This window comes from Anas platyrhynchos, chromosome Z, assembly GCF_047663525.1.
Source record: "Anas platyrhynchos isolate ZD024472 breed Pekin duck chromosome Z, IASCAAS_PekinDuck_T2T, whole genome shotgun sequence".
Classification (NCBI taxonomy): domain Eukaryota; kingdom Metazoa; phylum Chordata; class Aves; order Anseriformes; family Anatidae; genus Anas; species Anas platyrhynchos.
This window is the reverse complement of record NC_092621.1, coordinates 35,336,771-35,351,635: the sequence shown is the minus strand read 5'-3', so window position 1 is coordinate 35,351,635 and position 14,865 is coordinate 35,336,771. Positions and strand designations below refer to the sequence as shown.

The 14,865-nt window shown below is 42.1% G+C and overlaps 1 protein-coding gene across 1 annotated transcript in view; it reads left to right on the top strand.

The window, feature by feature from the left end:
- The window catches only part of BNC2 (basonuclin zinc finger protein 2), a 381,816-nt gene that overhangs the window by 353,250 nt on the left and 13,701 nt on the right, over positions 1-14,865 (top strand). The gene's annotated exons all lie outside the window — the stretch shown is intronic.

Here is a 14,865-nt window from a genome sequence, read left to right as displayed (position 1 = left end):
AGCATCAAGAAGCTTCAGTTCAATTTCACCTCATATCTTTCTAATAACTTACTTGTCACTTTATTACCTTCCAGTAATGTGAATGCTGCTGACAAGACTGTCACACTAACAGCAGACAACACCCTCTCATGCTTAGCCCCAGCTCTCCTGGCTACTTATTGCACTGGCCCTGAAGGGACACAAACTAATAGTGTGCTTTCAAGTTCAGCACTTGGCCATCAAATATAAAAGGATGCGTAATTGCCTGTTTATCCCCTGTGAAGTGGAAATTGAGTATAAGAACCAGGCTTTCCCTCCCTGTTCCTTGACACACACACACACACACACACACACACGCACACACATCTGCAATGAGTGAAGGGAAGTCCCATCTGGAGCTCTTCGATTTGTCTTTGGGAAGCCCAAGGCTGCCACTGGCTGCTCTATCGAGCTATCAGACAGACAGTAACAAGATGGCTTCTTAACAAAAGGTCAGCTGAGAAATGCTGTCTGTGACGGCACTTTTGTCTGCTTATGTAGCAACTAATTGCTTTGTATTGGCATAAGCCATACTGTGCCTGCTAGAAATAGATGTGCGGACTTGCTGCAGGACTGACTGTGCAGGTTCAGTGGCAAAGAAGATGTGTAATCTTTTCTTTTTCTGATTTAGCCCATCCTGTGGCAAATTTCAGAGCAAAACCATCCCCTCAGATTCTAACAGTGAATGCCAATTCCGAATATCCTTCCTGCTGTCATAGGAACATCTCCTGCTGAGGTCAGCGTGAACCTCTGTAAAGTGTTAGGGAAGTGTATCTGAGACACTATCTACTGCCCTCATACAAGGAGGAATTTGCTCCTCCCTGATTTATCTCTTCATTAACAAGAACACTGCCAAAAGTACAGACTCCAGAATTGCCTTTCAGATGAGGCAGTCAGGAGAGGAAGAGTTTGAAAGGGGAGGTAGCTTGGGCACAAGCACCATGTTCTGAGAAGTTACAAGTGCGTGGAAGGCCAGATTACCTGGCATCAAGCATCCCCCTTCATTTGTACAGTACGTTGTTTAATCAGAACTGATTGACTGACTGCTGAATAGTCATTGGAAATTCAAGTAGCCAGAGAAGTAAGGGAAACATGCTTTCCTTGCCAGGTTGGCAGGATTTCTATGCTAGGTTCATAACATAAGATCCCATTTGTGCCAATGAGTGCTGCACATTGTGTGTTGAACTGGTATTGTCAATGAGATACGTAAAAATACAAAGACGTATTTCAGACAAATCCCAAGACTGGAAGACCTAAACACAGCCTTTCTGGGGTTCATTATTTTTCACATCCTTGGATTATTCACCAGATTAGTGGACAGCAGCTCCTTTTTGCTTGCTTTGGATGCTTAATCTGTTTCCAGTTCTGTATGGTAATTACTCGATATCTGCTGCAACAGAAGTGATGGTGCCCACTATAAAAAATAGAGGGCCTTTTACCAGTCAGACAAAGGTCATTGATCTTTTCCCTCCTTTTCTTTCCACATGCATCAGAAGCTACAAAGGGTGAAACCAGCAATTTCCTGTGGCTAGGTGGCAGGAAGGAATGTTTTTTGTATGTCAGAGGTGAAAAGGCTGAGCCCAAATTTTGCTCTCCCATCAACTCCATGAGCACATGGTATGGACCAAAGCAGGAGCAGTTGGATTAGCTGATCTGCAACAATGAGCTGGGCAGGCCTAGCAGCCTTTCTGCAACATTTCTGAGGCTGTTTGTGGAAACCAGGACTTTCTGATCCAATAAACCATTTGGGTCCTTGTTCTTGTGTGTGTGTGTGTGTGCGTGTGAGGGTATGTGACAGACATACAGACAGAGAAAGAGGGTGAAGAAGACATAATGACAGTAAAATGAAGATTATAAATTGGAAAAATTATATAATTTTAATCACATTTACCTGTATGTATATTTTCTCTCAAGTGCTTAATAACACGAGAAGCTTGACTGAGCAAATGTCAAATCTGCAGAGAGGTTTGTTCAGATGCTCTATGGACTTCGCATGCCACTCTCTTCAAACCTTTGGAGAAAAAATATTTTAGGAAAATGGAGGAAAGCATCCAGGGCAATTATATTTCTAGAGAAGAAAGAGAGAGCGAGACTAGCTAAGTGATGTATAAAGATTTTATAAGGCCTCCGTTGTCAAACAAAGGGTTGGGAATGATCAGAGGATAATGTGCAGTTAGGATGGCAAACTCATCAATAGTTTATCATAACCTGTCCGCTCCTGTTACGGAACGCACGAGACTGTGAACCGCAGCTCCAGGGGAGCGGTGGCACTGGTGCAGGCGCGCGTGTCCACGTCCGAGCCAGGGAGCAGCACGCAGCACCTGCCCATCTGGCAGCCAGGGGTGTTGGCAGGCCACCTGAGGCCCCTGCAGCCCCCTGGCCCCACACTGTGCCAGTGGGACAGGGCGCGTCCCCCCAACTCAGCAGTGAAACGGCACCGCAGCCATGGGAATTGGGATCCCAGCCCCGCTCTTCCTGGTTAGCCTGACGACCTACGGAGCAAAGAGGGGCGCTTCAGCTTGTACAGATTAAGGCTGAGTTGTTTGTTATTTTTCAGACCATATTTTTTACATTTGGATTTTTGTAATTGTCTTTATTTTTTACAAACTCTTGTACAATCTTCAGTTGTTGTCTTAGTTTTTGCATTTTCTTCACATGTCCCCACCCATTTTCTTCTCCTTCCAAGAGAATCTGTCATAAAAATTCTCTCAGAAAAGTAACACATCCTCCTGATGTTCTCCATTTTGGAAAGTCTTATGCATTCCATCTGTGAAAATGGTCACCGTTTGTAAAGTGACAAGATGAATAAAATGGCCACTGTTGTGTGTGTGTGTCTCATTTAGCTATTTATAAATATGAAATTCAGCATGCTGCTTTTTCTTGTGCAAACTTTGGTTCCTATGTCATATGGAGCTACTTTCCATAATGTGGCTGTTTCTTGACGGGCAGCATTTGTGTTCTGGGTTCATGCCTCCCGCCTCTCCTCCAGTCTATAAGAAGGGCTCTGTGTCCTAATGGGATGTATGTGAAACAGGTGTGCAAACAAGCTGACCTGAACCCTGAAAACATTCAAAATTTATCCTGGCTGAAGCTTCACACACTTCTCCTTACACACAAACAGGTCACCGTAACCTGTTTGTACCTAAGAATATCTCATTGTAGGGGCTTGCACCCATGGCCAAATGGGTTTGGAGTTTCCTTGCTTTGATGAAGGCTCTTGCTCACTGGCAAAGCTGTTGTTTTAGCAGCATTGGCTGAGAAGGTCATACGGGCCAAGCAACATAACATTTTCCCATGTAGTCATCTGCTGCACTTCAGTTTGGGTGACCTGCAGAGATCAGGCTCTGACTGGGGGGCTCATGTGGAGATGTAAGCTGAGATAAACTGGATTTGAATCCTCACGCATTCAGGGGCCCATTGTGGGCTGGCAGTGGATTCAGTCACAGAGACAAAAACCCTGGAAACCCCTTTCTTGGTGGGCATGGGAGGGTTCCCACAGCGCAATGGTACAGCATCTCCTGCTGCTCTCAGTGCCATGCCAGCAGCAGCAGGGGATGCAGCAGGAGGGTGGCAAGCTCACCGCTGTCTTGCCAAGCTAAGCTTGTTCCAGCAGGCTTTATCAAAGCATGTCACTGGAGTACCTGGGCACAGGGAAGTGGGAGTTGGGGCCCAGTGGACACTTTTGCAAAGGTCTGTCTCTATTCAAGATAGGTGAGGCTTTTCATTTCCACTGTTTGTTCTCAACATGAGCAAAACGTGAATGCTCTGCTGTCCAGCCTGCAGAACCAAAGCATGCACTATGGAATATAGCTGTACAAGGGGATATGAAAAACTGCATCATGTTGATCAAATAATTGTAACATTGGTAGCTTCATAAATACTGTACGTACTCTAAACAAGTTTTTTCCATTAGTAATCTGAGGGAATTGAAAGTCCTGTTTTTAATTTGACTTTTCTTTTCTTGTATTTTCTGTACTGTTACTGTCCTACAGTATGTCTTTTGCATAAAATGCATAAGGTTTTGGGGATATAAATGGAGTTTTACTCATACTTTGTCCAAATACCTCTTGTAATTTGTATCAAAATTCTTGTACAATTTTTATATTAAAGATTTATCAGTCACTGACCTTCCTTTCTGAGTATCCTTGACTTTCCCTTCTTTTCCTTGTATTTCAAGAGCCACATCCTACATTTTAAAGATTTGCTTGTTTGCCAGAAATCAAAAAAAATTTAGGGGGCAGGTGTATTTTTTTCTTCTGGCTTATGCTCATTTCCCCAGAAATGTCATCATTAGTTTAGTGTCAAGAGTCCTATGGTTTTACTAAGTCCGTCATTTAAGCATCTGCAAAAAACCTCTTCAGATTGGCATTGCTCAAACTTAGGTATATCTGATAGATGAAGAAATTCAAGCAAAAGGTCTTGCAAAATGAACATAGTGTCCTAGCACAAGTCAATCTCCCTTTTGCTTTTCAGTCTGTTTGTTAGAGCTTTCTCGTGCTCTGAAAACGTGAGGACATTGGCCAAACATACATGTATCTCCCCACTGACCTTTGCTTAGTGATCTTAGGACTGGGCTGTAAGCATGTATCAACAGAGGACTCATCTTCAAATTCTTGTCATTGGCTTCTTGCTCCTCTCTGTCAAGAGTGCGGTGTGGTGTGGGGAAGTGTTCTGGAGACTCATTTGCAGGGCAGAATGCCGTCTTGAATCACAGGATCATATAATCAAAGATCATCGAGTCCAACTCCTGGCACCACACAGGTCTACCCAAAAATTCAGACCGTGTGACTAAGAGCACAGTCTAAACGCTTCTTAAAACCCCAACAGGCTTGGTGCAGTGACTACTTCCCTGGGGAGCTTGTTCAAGTGTGCAACAACCCTCTCGGTTAAGAACCTCTTTCTGATGTCTGGCCTGAACCTCCCCTGCCTCAGCTTGACACCATTCCCACAGGTCCTATCACTGGTCATTAAGGAGAATAGAACAGCACCTACCCTTCCAATCCACCTAGTGAGGAAGCTGTAGACCACAATGAGGTTTCCCCTCAGCCTCCTCTTTTCCAGCCTAAGCAGACCCAGTGCCCTCAGCCACTCCTCATACATCTTCCCCTCTAGGCTCTTCACCATCTTTGTAGCCCTCCTCTGGACACTCTCCAACAGCTTTACATCCTTTTTGTACTGTGGTGCCCAAAACTGCACACAGTACTCAAGGTGAGGTTGCATCAGTGCAGAGAAGAGCAGGAATTCTTGTAATTAATCTTGACATTTTTCTTGCAAGGGGCAGTTGTAGCAGTTGGCAGGATGTGAGCAAGACTCTTCTGGGGTAAATAGTTTTTATGCTCTTTATGGTGCTTGTGATTTTCTTCTTACTGTACTTCATATCAAAACAAACAAACAAATAAATAACAAAAAAAAAAAAAACAAGCAGATGAAGAGAGGTCTCACAACAGGATATGTGTGTGCATGGCACTGTGCTCAGGGGGACAAAAAGAGGCTACACTGCAAGTATATCTCTGAGTCAGTGTATTGGAATATGATTTGTATTAAATTTGTGTTATTTGTATTCTAAAAAAAAAAAAGGGGGGTTCAGTGTTGCAAGGTGCAGAGCACTGTGGCTATAATCCCTCAAAATGTTTGGATATGTGCTGAAATTTAAGTGCATGTACAGTCCTGTTCAGCTCAATAAGAACGGATATCTGTTTGCAAATGAGCCTTTCTCTAACAGGTTGTCTGGACTAGAAACAGCCTGCCAAGTGTTTGGAAGGACTCTAGGCTGGTTGCATCACATTTTCTTATCAACAAAATGGAGGCAACTGGACTCAGCAGACGAATGTGGGGGTGGAGGTGGGGAAAGAAAGGAATGTGAAGGCCAATTAACTAAAATTTGTTAAGTACTGTGAACTGAAAGTCTGAGGAAAGTGGTTGGTTGGTTGGCTGGTAATGCATTCTCTCTGATGGATTTAGTACTTTCCCAAAGCTAACTTTTTACAGCCCTCCCAGCATGACCAAGAGACAGTTTTCTGCAAACAGTTTAGCTATAAAAAAAGGGCTTCACCTTCCAATCCAGCTCTTTCCAGCTTTAATTTAGCCTATGTGCTGAGAGGCATGAACCATATCGATACAAGATGTCCTCCAAGGGTCCACTAACTAACTGTTTATTCAGTTTGCCTGTTTTTATAAATAGCCCAGTAAGGAGCTGAATGCATTTCATCTGTTACTAACTTTTAGTTGTTAGATTCATATCATTAATCTGTCGCCACTTTTTCCCTTCCCTTGCCTTGCCTTCCTTTCCCTTCCCTTCACTGCCCTTCACTTCCCCCTTCCTCTTCCTCTCACTTTATCCTCCTTCTTAACTTCATGCATTCCTTCTTTTTCTTTTCTTTTTCTTCTTCTTTTCTTTTTCTTCTTCCTGTTCTTATTTCTCTTTTTTTTTTTTCCTTCTTTTCCCCCAAATGCTGCATGTGTAGCTCTTCATTTCAGTGGGTGGGAGAAGCAGGAGGGAGGGAAAAAAAAAATAGAAGTTAAGCAACTTTGGGGAAAGTCAACCTCTGTTGAGGCATGTGGTTATCCTCCCATGTTATTAAATGTCATAGATGTGTTAATGTAGTTCTGCATGGAAGCCAAGCATAATTATAATCTTTTCATCTGTCATAACACATCTATAATTGGCATGAATTCCCCTCAAACAATCTTTTTGAGCATAGGGTTTTCATACTCAGTGCAGAAATATTAGCAGGCACCCATAAAGGCTGGTTTTGGCACAACTCTGAGGTAACTGCCTGGGTGAAAGCCAGTCAAGGCACACTGGGCCACTTGAAACCTTGCTGTCTGCTTGTTCACTCCCTGCAAGTTGACAGTGTGACAGTAGATTAAGTGCTACTAATTTAATAAAGCCACTCCTACAGTGATGTTGATATGCTAACAATGAGCAGGGGATGGGAAGAAGAGAGGGGATAAAAAGTACATTAGTTTGCCTGTATTAATACAGTAATACTCAGAAAATTAAAAAAAAAAAAAAAAAAAAAAAAAAAAAAAAAAAAAAACCTCTATCGATCTTGTTTGAGGTGCAGTTATTTTTAAGTCACCTGACTCATGCTTACCCAATCCTTAGCCATATTCATCAGAGACAGTATAATGAACAGATATTGATTAACTGGGGTAGCTGGAGAGATTTCCCAACAGTGCTAGTTCACTTTGATAGGTCTCCAATGGGAATACATGCAACTGCAACCCTGCAACATAACTTATTGTGTTCTAGGTCCTTCAATTGATTTTGTTTGAAGAAAAAATATACAGTGGCTCTCCTGTGACCTTTAGCTGAAACCTTTCTGTAAAGAAGAACACAAAATGACAGTCAGAGCAAATAAGCAACACTGCTTACAGTACTGGCTGTCGTATCAGTGCCAAGGTAGCTATGTGCTGCATGTAGACTGTGGTCTCCATAGGACGAAAGCGCCCACTGCCCTGCTTTCAGGTGGCATGCTCTTGACACTTGCAAGAACAGAAACAAAGAGAAGGGAAGGGAAGGGAAGGGAAGGGAAGGGAAGGGAAGGGAAGGGAAGGGAAGGGAAGGGAAGGGAAGGGAAGGGAAGGGAAGGGAAGGGAAGGGAAGGGAAGGGAAGGGAAGGGAAGGGAAGGGAAGGGAAGGGAAGGGAAGGGAAGGGAAGGGAAGGGAAGGGAAGGGAAGGGAAGGGAAGGGAAGGGAAGGGAAGGGAAGGGAAGGGAAGGGAAGGGAAGGGAAGGGAAGGGAAGGGAAGGGAAGGGAAGGGAAGGGAAGGGAAGGGAAGGGAAGGGAAGGGAAGGGAAGGGAAGGGAAGGGAAGGGAAGGGAAGGGAAGGGAAGGGAAGGAAGGAAGGAAGGAAGGAAGGAAGGAAGGAAGGAAGGAAGGAAGGAAGGAAGGAAGGAAGGAAGGAAGGAAGGAAGGAAGGAAGGAAGGAAGGAAGGAAGGAAGGAAGGAAGGAAGGAAGGAAGGAAGGAAGGAAGGAAAGAAAGAAAGAAAGAAAGAAAGAAAGAAAGAAAGAAAGAAAGAAAGAAAGAAAGAAAGAAAGAAAGAAAGAAAGAAAGAAAGAAAGAAAGAAAGAAAGAAAGAAAGAAAGAAAGAAAGAAAGAAAGAAAGAAAGAAAGAAAGAAAGAAAGAGAAAGAAAGAAAGAAAGAAAGAAAGAGAAAGAAAGAAAGAAAGAAATTAAGAAAGAAAGAAAGAAAGAAAGAAAGAAAGAAAGAAAGAAAGAAAGAAAGACTGTAGCCTCTCTGTTGCTCATGTTGAGCTAGATTCCCAGCAGTACACTGGTGATGCTAGGATAGCTGCTTCCAAGGAGAAGTGCTTCACAAAGTCCAGAACAGAGTTGAGCAAAATATCCTGCGTATCTAATTCCATTGAAATGATAATACATCCCTGTGTAGATCAAATCCAAAATGCTGATGCTTTCCAAGCATTATGCCATATGGCAGTTATTGAATGCCCCTTTCACAGTTTTCTGCGGTGTTTGGGATTGCTTTTCCATTGGCATGTTCTCCAGTGTAGCATGCTGCTGATGTGGGATTTGGGGCCCTATTGTTAGCTTCATTCCTAAACACTCCAGCTGTACTGGGACACACCTCCCAACCCCTGCTGCTCCCACCTCCATCTTCCAGTATGAAAAATGTTGTCAACGGTGATGCCAGTAATAAGAAGCCTGAAAGGTGTTTACAAAGAAGAGCAAAAACGGATACCCAAAAATGCATGTTCTAGTAGCCACGAGGCTTGGGAACACTGTCAGACTTGCCAGAGTTCAAGCTAACTTGGATTTTGCAAAATTAAAGCAAATAGCAAAATGATTTTTCATTGGGTAGGTAAAGGAAGACCAAGCAACAATATAAAGATACTTTCTAATGAGGTGCACAGGCTTTCAAGATTAAACATGATTACAAGATTTATTAGACGAGTCATTTCCAGGAGAGCTTGGGCAGTGCCAGCACTACTTCCCAAAACCCAGTCCAGCCTTCATTTAGAGCATTGCATACAGTTTGATTGCCCACAGACAAGAAAGACAAATTCAAAAAACAGCTGCCCTTGCTTGCAGAGAAGGAAATAGGCAGTTTTGTGATGTTAGCTTAACAGAGCCTGGCTCCATATCCAAGCACATGAGAGATGAGAAGGAGCATGATTGTGCTGCATAAACGTATGACAAAAGAACAGGGTGTAAACATCAGGGAAAGAGAATAGCTATGTACGCTAACAAAAACAGATAAAAAAAATATATACTGGAAAGCAGAAATGTGGTTTATAAGCACTAGAGCAGAGACATTCTGAATCAATCTGTTATCAGCTGAAGAGGTCAAAATGAGAACTATCCAGATGATAGAGACTGATCAGTTTGTGAGAAGATTTAATATACAGTTATCTCCAAAACCAGTGGTTGGAATTATTTCCATTTTATTTCATCTAGAACCAGTGGTTGTTAACTAAGTAAGCAGACTGTTATGAGTCTAAGTTCAAGACCCTTTGGTATTTCCATTTGTACCACAATACACAGTAAATGTGTTCATATTGCCAACTCGTTTTCTCATGTCTTGAAGAAATATCTATTCTTTTACCATACATGACTGTCATTTCTGCTTCTCATCTGCCCTTCCTTATGCCAGTAACAGTTGTCTGCTCTATATCATATACCACTTTCTTTCTGTCCAAGATTATTCTTTTATGCATTGACCTCCCATATTTTTTTTTTTAACATATGTTTTAAGATCACATTAAGTTTTATTGGTTAGAACATTTGATTTAATTGGTCCAAAATATTTTGATCCTCTGTAACAGCGTTTGAATTTTTTCACACATGCTAAGACCTATGGAAAAATCAGAAGAGCTACAATAATTATGAATCACACAGTCTACATTTTAGAGAGATGTTATTGGAATGCGTGAAGAAAAAACTTATAAACAGCTGGTTATCAGGGCTCTGGGCATCTGCAGTATGAAGTGATTTGAAATTATTAGGCCACTTACAAGTTTTAGAGGGCCTCGGTGTTTCAAATTTAAGTTATATTAAACATTCAAAACACTATCATAATTTCGCATTTTTCTGTGTTCTACAGTTCCAATTTTCCCATTTCTTTTGTGTACATGACTTTCAAAAATAAAATAAAATGGAATGACCAAAATTCTGTACAATTTTAGAATTACAACACCTAAGGCAAAGGATTTATACGAAGACTGTACTCCTCTACAAGTCCTGTCCTAAGTACTTCACAGAAGGCACATTGCACTGAAATACAATACAGACAGATATTCTAAGTCTCTATTTGTGGCTGAATGATAATAACATACCTTCCTGAATGATTTGGGAAAGAGGCTGGGAGGTGTCAGTTTTGCAGGTTTTCCAGAGAATCTCCTAGGAACTGAGAAAAGACAAACTTTGAAATTTGAATTTAAAAAATTATTTCCTAGGTTATTTTATGAGTTGTAAAGCATTACAGTTGCTATATAAAATTTTCTATCCAGTTCCCATGGCCTCTGGTGTCTGTTCTCATAACTTTACACTAACTGATCTCCATTTTAGCCAGAACATGTTTAACCCAGCCTGGTGAATGAAGGCTCTAATCAGAACCTGACATGCTTGGGAGCTGGCATGAAACTGGAGTCTATGCCCTTGACTTGGTCCTATAATTAAGATCAGAATAAAAAAGGTAAAGCCCTAGACCTACTATAGCACTCAGTGTCCACTGATTCTAGTGGTAGATGCAACATGATTGAAATGTAAACTGCAACTGGAGAAATTCATTAGGGTATATGTACCCTACATATTGGCCTACAAGAATGCAGGTCAAGAGTTGTACTATGTTTCAAGTTTCTTTACAAATCTACTAACTTCTATGCTGAAAGCTTTGTGTTTTCCTTAGGCTGGACACAGCCCAGAAAAAGCTTTGCTATGACTTTATTTTTTTCCTGCAGTGTCTAAGACCCTAAAGTAGACATTTCCAAAAGATGGTAAATTGCCAAAATACATGTGAACCTTGTGTTACTGTATTGCAAGCTTTAAAGAGCTAAGTCATACAGTGGAAGTCAGAGAAAGCTGTTGAGTCACAGAGAACGTCAGGGAATCAATTCTGAGAATATTTAGAAATGAATAAGCTAGAGCAACAATTTGCATGATTATGATTGCCAAGCCATAGGAAAACAATGCCAACAAGCGTGAGGGTTAGACTCACAGCCTCTGGATCAGTAAAAGTGTTGATTCAGTAAGATCAAAGGGTCAGCTATGTCTAATAAAACAAAAATAATCGGTGAAAAAACAGCTTGCGAAATACAATCATATGTCATGTTAAGACAAGTTTTCATTGAGCAATTTTTTTACACATAGAATACTTGCTTTTTGGATTTATTTCTTTTTCCGTAAAACATGAGAAAACTCATCTTAATTCAAAGTAACACATCAGAGCTGACTTGCAAAATAGCTTTAGTCAAGCCACTAAGTAATCATGATCCCAACATAATCAGCTTCAGATCTTCCAGAAAATAGTTGCTGAAGAAGAAAAAACAGTTATATTCACATGCTACATTTTAAATTGGGAGACCTTTTAAAAATGTTGTTCAAAGAAAACATAAGTAAATTCCTAGATGTGGAATAGAGATTATTTTAAGCTACCATAACTTTCAGACAAAGTAGGAGAAACAGAGAGCAGGAAGGCCTGAAAAGCAGGCTGCTGCTTTCTTTCCAGCCTACTTTCCTAAGAAAATGAGTGTTACACCATCTGACTGTATGCATAGGTCTGCCTGTATGCATCTTCTGCCTCGCACTCACCTCCCCAGTAGAATGAATGCACTGACTCACCTCAACCAAGTTTGGCCAAAGGGTAGAAAGCCAAGATGTTAAGTATGAGCAGTAAGAGAAAGGATGTGAGGTACCCTGAGAACAGCTGCAGAGAGGGGAGCAACTGCAGGAACTTTTCCCCTTGGTGCCACTGTCCTCCACAGTATCCATGTCCCCAGGAAACCAGACTTCATTTGGGCTAGTTCTCACCAGCTTTGTCTAATGGAAACTGTGCTCCATCTTACCCTGGCAAGAAAAAGAGTTTCCCAGGATGTTTGTTTGTTTGTTTGTTTTTTCTATTTTCTGTGCCCAAGCTCAGCCCTGCTCTTTGGAGGAGTGATGTAGTGCAGTTGCAGCTACTGGGCCATAGTGACAGGTTGGACAGCCAGCTAGAGAGCTGGAGAGCCTTGACAGCTCAGGGAGCAGTTAGTGGGGCACAGCAGATATCTGGGCCAGCCATGTCAGTACTAGTCAAGTTTTTTGGATCCACACACACACTCCACCTTTCTCAAGAGGGAAATGGTGACTGCTAAGGGCATCCTGGCCCACCAGCTAAAGCAGTGACTGTGGAAAATATTTTGACCCCTGCTTATCATCCAAAAGGAGAGGGCAGTTTTCTCTACCCAATGGGGCAAGAAGGAGGCAGAGCAGGCAGGAGTGTATACCTCTCCTGCCATATCCACCTCCAAATCCGTCTGCTGCCTGGGAAGACTGGGGCTGGTAAACCCTTGCTCTGCAGAACCGTGACAGGGGAGCCTGCTGCCATCTGCCCTGCCTGACCTTTGGGGCTTTGCCACCTTGCAGATTGCCGAGTACAACATGCTGCCACAGCCTGCGGGTGATAGGAAAAAGCCACAGATTCCCAACATCTGACGACAGCAATTGCTGATAGAGCTCCCCCAGTAGTTTTATTATTATTGGGATGGGTTTCTTTTCCACTCAGAGCCCACTATTGACACTGCTTGCTGTTACTGAAGCTAAATAGCTGAAGTTTTGGACAGAGAACAGGAAGGGTAAAGCATTACCAGAGGAGCAGCAACCCTCAACATGGTTATATGGCCTTGCAGCAGCAGTCATCTTGTTATTATTGCATCTCTGTGCAAGCCATGTGGTCTCAGCAACCATTTCCACAGTCAAGGCCCGTATGCTAAGTCATTAAAGCCAACCATATTTTAATCCATAATTGTACAAGATTTATTTAATTTAGGGTTTTTATTTATAGTTCAATTGGGATTGTAATGCATTTTCAGCTCCACATACCAAGATTCGTCAATTTTTACTGCATCTTTTAATTGTGTTCTTCCCGTCGAAGCGCCAGCAATTTTCCAAAGCAGGCTGCTTGCAAAATGTCTTTTGCTTCAATGGGGTGGGGAAAAATAATAAAATAAAATAAAATAAAATAAAATAAAATAAAATAAAATAAAATAAAATAAAATAAAATAAAATAAAATAAAATAAAATAAAATAAAATAAAATAAAATAAAATAAAATAAAATAAAATAAAAAATAAAATAAATAAAATAAAATAAAATTATTTGCAACTTTTAACTGAACTACTTGAGAAAACAGCTTGTCCTTATACCAAACAGAAAGTACTGGGTACGTGCTCCACACATGGCACTGCTGAGGCTGGCCCAGCTGAACCTTGAACATCTCTCTTTCTTCTGGTCTCTCAGCTCTGCCCCTGCTCCCCTTCCCCCTGGGATGCCCCTCAGCAAGGGGACTGTCTGCGTGGTGTGGAGGGATGCAGGAATCCAACACCTCAGCTCCCCGTGCAGCACTCCAGCCCCTGGTATCCCCAAGCATCTGTGCCATGCCAGCCCTCCCATGTTCAGCCTCTCACAGCCCTCGGCCCCTCCAGCCTCAGCCTACCTCCAGTTCCCCAGTAAGTGTGGCACTGCCTCAAACTTTCCTTTTGAGGCAGGCAGGGTGAGGGAAGGACTTGCTCCTGGCCCTGTTCCCACCACTGCAGGCAGAGGGGTGTCAAAGCCCCAGCTCAAACATCCTTGGAGCTTTGCCAGTGTGCACAGTGCCAGTGGGACAACCAGGCTTGAGTTTGGTCTGTGGTGATGAGGAAATAACAAGGGAACACTGAGAACACTGATAAAACAAAAGATTTCTCCCTCAACAACACATCCCCCCCCCCCAAAAAAAAAAAAAAAAAAAAAAAATTTGATCATGACTGCCATGGGAGCAATGCATTAGTAAACATGACCGTGCAGCTTGTGCATGTGAGAGAGGGAGCTTAGAGGGACTCGCTGGCTCAGTTCCTCAGCTTCGCCATGCATATCCAGTAGTTTGGAAAGTAATGGAGTGAACATCCTTTCCTCATAACTTTTAATAAGACAGCTCATCAGCTGTGTTCACTGCATCCAGAGCAGGAAACTTGACGAGGTGCTTTGTACCAGGAAAGCACATCCAGTAGGCTCAGTGTCAGGTCCCAGTAAAGGCAGCTGTGAAGTATTATACAGATTTACCTTCTGTGCAGTTAAGAGGGCAAGCTGGGAATTCCAGGGGACAGAAAAAGCCACCCCAACTGAATAGCTGTCAAAGTGATAATCCTTTTAAAGGAATATGTTTGCTGTGTGCTGCTTATTTATACAGAGCCTGTGTGTCTGGTGAAACTTTTCAGTCCGCTTGAATTCAAAGGGGTAAAGTTTCCATTAACACAAATAAGGATGTTATATATCAAGATCCTGAGGCACTGAGAGTAGAATATTCCCTTGAATCGCTATAAATGGTGGAATTTTAATAGAAATTGACTCTTTTTTAACTTTAATAAACCATTTAAATTAATGTTACACTACTAATATTCTGCAGATAGATTCCCATTGAAAGAAGGAGAAAGAGAAAGAGAAAGAGAAAGAGAAAGAGAAAGAGAAAGAGAAAGAGAAAGAGAAAGAGAAAGAGAAAGAGAAAGAGAAAGAGAAAGAGAAAGAGAAAGAGAAAGAGAAAGGGAAAGGGAAAGGGAAAGGGAAAGGGAAAGGGAAAGGGAAAGGGAAAGGGAAAGGGAAAGGGAAAGGGAAAGGGAAAGGGAAAGGGAAAGGGAAAGGGAAAGGGAAA